The sequence below is a fragment of the Sinocyclocheilus anshuiensis genome, unplaced genomic scaffold, assembly GCF_001515605.1.
Source record: "Sinocyclocheilus anshuiensis isolate Anshui unplaced genomic scaffold, SAMN03320099.WGS_v1.1 scaffold385, whole genome shotgun sequence".
NCBI classification, from domain to species: domain Eukaryota; kingdom Metazoa; phylum Chordata; class Actinopteri; order Cypriniformes; family Cyprinidae; genus Sinocyclocheilus; species Sinocyclocheilus anshuiensis.
Genome location: NW_015539876.1, coordinates 745082 through 749191, shown reverse-complemented (window position 1 = coordinate 749191; position 4110 = coordinate 745082). Strand labels below are relative to the sequence as shown.

Sequence of the window (4110 nt, the reverse complement as noted above, 5' to 3'; positions counted from 1 at the left end):
TCCCGGGGCTATTGTGTTTTCCAGTCGGGCTACCAAAATGTATCACCACTCTGCCCGATGGGCTACCTTAAATACAGATCTCCCGCTGGTACTTAAAAATGCATAAAGTGAGTTGTATCAAACTTAAGGCCATAAAACGTTTTAAATATGTTAAATGGTATAAGAAATGTCTTAATTATAATTTCAAGAGGTCTTACAGTTGGGGACGGAAAGACAAGAGTCGCGATACGGCTGGATTAAACTTCAAAAGGCAATGATGTCATTGAATAAATATGAGCACTGCACGTTTCAAGTCAAAACACGGCGCGGATGTCTTTATTTTGAATGAAGGGTTGTTGATGAAGGTTATCTGAAGGGAACCGAATGTCCTCAGAAATGTGTCGTTGGCATTTTAATTTCATTTGACCTATAATTCCTGATAAAGCAGCGTTTATGAGCGCGGAGCTGCTTTGTGTACAGCCGTTACCGGGGAAACCACAATATTTCAGCAGCACCACCTAGTGGCAGAGAATGAATTTGCATTTCCAACAAGACTTTCTTGCCGTTTATGGTCAGATCAGATCAATGCAAATATCAACTCATGATTTTACACAGCAAACACAGAGTTGTAAATGAGAAAGTTAATGTGCCTTCTAAAAATCTAAACAATTAAGACAGTAATATTTATACGCTTTAACTTAACAATTTATATGCTTGATTTATCCCTTTTCATAAAAATGGTCTAAAGGCTGAAATGCTGTTGTATAAGATTTTTGTTTTTGTGAAAACCTGTATCTGAACTGTAAATCATGTAATTTTATGGCTCAATACTGTATGTTATCATAGACATTGGCATTGTCCAACGCCACTCATACTGTGTTCATTTTACTTGTGCAGCTCTTAAAATGGGTCATAAATTGCCTTAAATTTATTTTAAAAAATTCTGCAGATACCCTGTAAATAGTGAAATAAAATTCCTTCCTTCATATTTGTGTATTGAAAATATTTTTGATTGACATTTAAAGTCCTATATATATATATATATATATAGGTCCGGGATATATATATCCCGGACGAGCCCATAGTGAGGTTTGGTTGAATTGCGCTAATGATTTAGCATTAGTGTTCTTTACCCAGCGAGGAAGACAAATACATTTCACAAGGCTTTAAAAACGAAGTTGTTTCATTACGTTACACGGTTCATATTCATAACAAAAAATGGGCGACAAAATCCAGCGAATAAATATATAAGTGTAATTATGCAACAACCCAGTACCCATTCACCAAATGCACATCGCCTCTTTGTAAAACTAAAGCATGATGCAACGAAAACAAATGTTTAACTAGCCCTGGTGTTGTTATTACCATTTCCCACTCAGTTATTCCCATGCTGGGTGAACAGATCAACTCTGCAAATTCACACAGCTAAATAAAGAACGGAAAGGTAAACACAGCAATGCTTTCCAGTAAAGTCTCACTAAACAGCACTACTGTGTGTCTGTGTGAGCATTAGGTGCTCGTGTCCTCCATTGCTGCACGCGCGAGGGTTTCTGACGGCCTTGGCGCCAAACTCGAGCCCTCTCCAGTCACTACAAAACCTTCTACCGTGCTTCCTGTGTATATAACAACATTCTGTCCGTGATCGCAAACTTTAACGCAAGCACAATGTTATCGCTGCTACCAATATTGTCCCAGTTGTCTAATACGAATGTAAAGCCCCGCTCTGGATCTGTAGGAAGCAGCAGGCCCCGCTGCCTGGATAACTGGCACACTGAGCCCTGTGTGAACACACGAGCAGTATTGTTCGTGCTGCACCCTTACCTCACAACCAAAAATCCAGTGTTTCGGGACGAACGCACAAGGCGGTAGACTCCGCAAGGCCGTCTTCAAGTCAGCAGTCCAGAGATGCGGCATATACTCGTATTTTCGTGATTTTTTTTCTTTTCTGTCCCACTGTCAATATCCCAAAAGCAGAAATCACCCTCTCACCACGACACAACAGCTCTATTATACTACCCGACCGCTGGGTCCTAAACTCCGCCCATTTCATGGCCCTTCTAACTGAGAGCGCCAGTGGAACATGGACTATTTAGCATACTTCTCAGGCTTAGTTAAACATCTTTTAGTTGCCACTATGGAGGACTGTGATGTAGTTCATTATTACGTTTTTATAGTATTTGTAGTTTGCAATGCACGAACAATTTGCTTGAAATGTACAAAATTAAATAAAATATTATATATATATATATATATATATAAAAGTGACAGTCGTGGCCTAATGGTTAGAGTCGGATTTGTAACCTGAAGGTGACAGGTTCGAGTCTCATTACTGGCAGTTACTCATTACTGGAGTGATTGACCAGTGCTCTCTCCCACCTTCAATACACACTTCGGGTGTGTGTGTTCACTACTCACTGTCACTGCTCTCTGTCTGTCTGTCTGTCTGTCTGTCTGTCTGTGTGTGTGTGTGTGTGTGTGTGTGTGTGTGTGTGTGGTTTTTTTTATTTTTTTTTTTATTGTACAACACTTTGGTCTGCATGTGCAGTTGTAAAGTGCTCTATAAATAAAGTGAATGAATGAATACCGTGAAATAAGATTTTGGTCATATCGCCCACCCCTAGTTGTAGGTGGGGAAGTGAATGTACAGCGCTCTCTTTGCTCTCTGGGCATTGGAGCAAATGGCTGCTCACGGCGCCGGGTGTGTGTGTTCACGACACTGCTGTGTGTGTGCAATTGGATGGCTTAAATGCAGAGCACAAATTCCGAGTATGGGTTACCATACTTGGCAAATGTCACGACTTTCCCTTTCATTTTTAGTTTTTGCTTTGTATCAAAAAATCAAATGCTGTTCTTTTGAATTTTTTATTCATCAAAGAATCCTGAAAAAATATATCACGTTTATTTTTTTCATTTATACACATACATATACTTATAACTAAAATAAGGTCTGGTGTGAATAACAAATTACCCAGTCAAATGTACATTTTACTCACAAGAACAAGCACTTCTTCAAGGATATGTTTTTGAACTTGACAAATCAGACAACCATTGTAGTTCTTATTTAGCAACTTGTGTAATTTATGCTGTAGAACAGTGTTTCTCAAACCTGGTCCTGGGCGCCCCCCCCCGCGCTCATTTTGTATGTCTCCCTTATCTGACACACCTATTTCAGGTCCTGGAGTTTCTTCTAATGAGCTGAATCAGGTGTGTTTGATTAGGGAGACACAAAATGTGCAGTGTTGGGGGGCGCCCAGGGCCAGGATTGAGAAACACTGCTGTAGAACAAAACATGTTCTTACACAAAGTGAAGTGAAGTGACGTGACGTGTGGTAAAGTATGGTGTCCCATACTCATAATTGTGCTCTGCATTTTACCCATCCAAGTGCACACACACCCGGAGCAGTGGGCAGCCATTATTGCTGCAGCGCCCAAGGAGCAGTTGTGGGTTCGGAGCCTTGCTCAAGGGTCTCACCTCAGTCGTGGTATTGAGGGTGGAAGACAGCACTGTACATTCACTCCCCCCCACTACAATCCCTAGACTCGAACCCATGACCTTTGGGTTACAAGTCCGACAGGCTGCAGGTTCAAGTCTCTAGGGATTGTAGGTGGGGGGGAAGTGAATGACCAGCACTCACTTCCATCCTCTTACTGCCAAAACCTACTCTTTAATTCTGCCATTTTGGACACTGAGACTTCTTACCCAGGACTACTTACTGCTCTTAAAGGGATAGTTCACCCAAAAATGAAAATTTGATGTTTATCTGCTTACCCTCAGGGCATCCAAGATGTAGGTGACTTTGTTTCTTCAGTAGAACACAAACGGAGATCAAGTCAAACCGTTGCAGTCTGTCAGTCCTATAATGTCAGTGGATGGGAATCACGGCTTTGAGAGTCATAAAATATACACAAACAAAACCAGATTAAACCCTGCGGCCTCTGATTCACCGCAATGTCTGAACTGTCCTGAGCGCGTTCGCGTCTTCTTCTTGCTTTACGGCGGATCGCAGACTTATAAGTGCATTACCGCCACCTATCTCTCAAATGGACCATTGACACTATCTACAATCTCAATTGGGAGTGTCAATGGTCCATTTGAGAGATAGGTGGCGGTAATGCACTTATAAGTCTGCG

At 41.3% G+C, this 4110-nt stretch overlaps 1 protein-coding gene across 1 annotated transcript in view; it reads right to left on the bottom strand.

Moving 5' to 3' along the window:
• The window catches only part of LOC107685301 (protein Jade-3-like), a 29542-nt gene extending 27521 nt beyond the window's left edge, over window positions 1-2021 (bottom strand). The window contains exon 1 of the mRNA XM_016481840.1: window positions 1801-2021. The gene's annotated coding sequence lies outside the window, so the exon portion shown is untranslated. The remainder of the gene's footprint in view (window positions 1-1800) is intronic.
• Between the last annotated feature and the right edge of the window lie 2089 nt (window positions 2022-4110).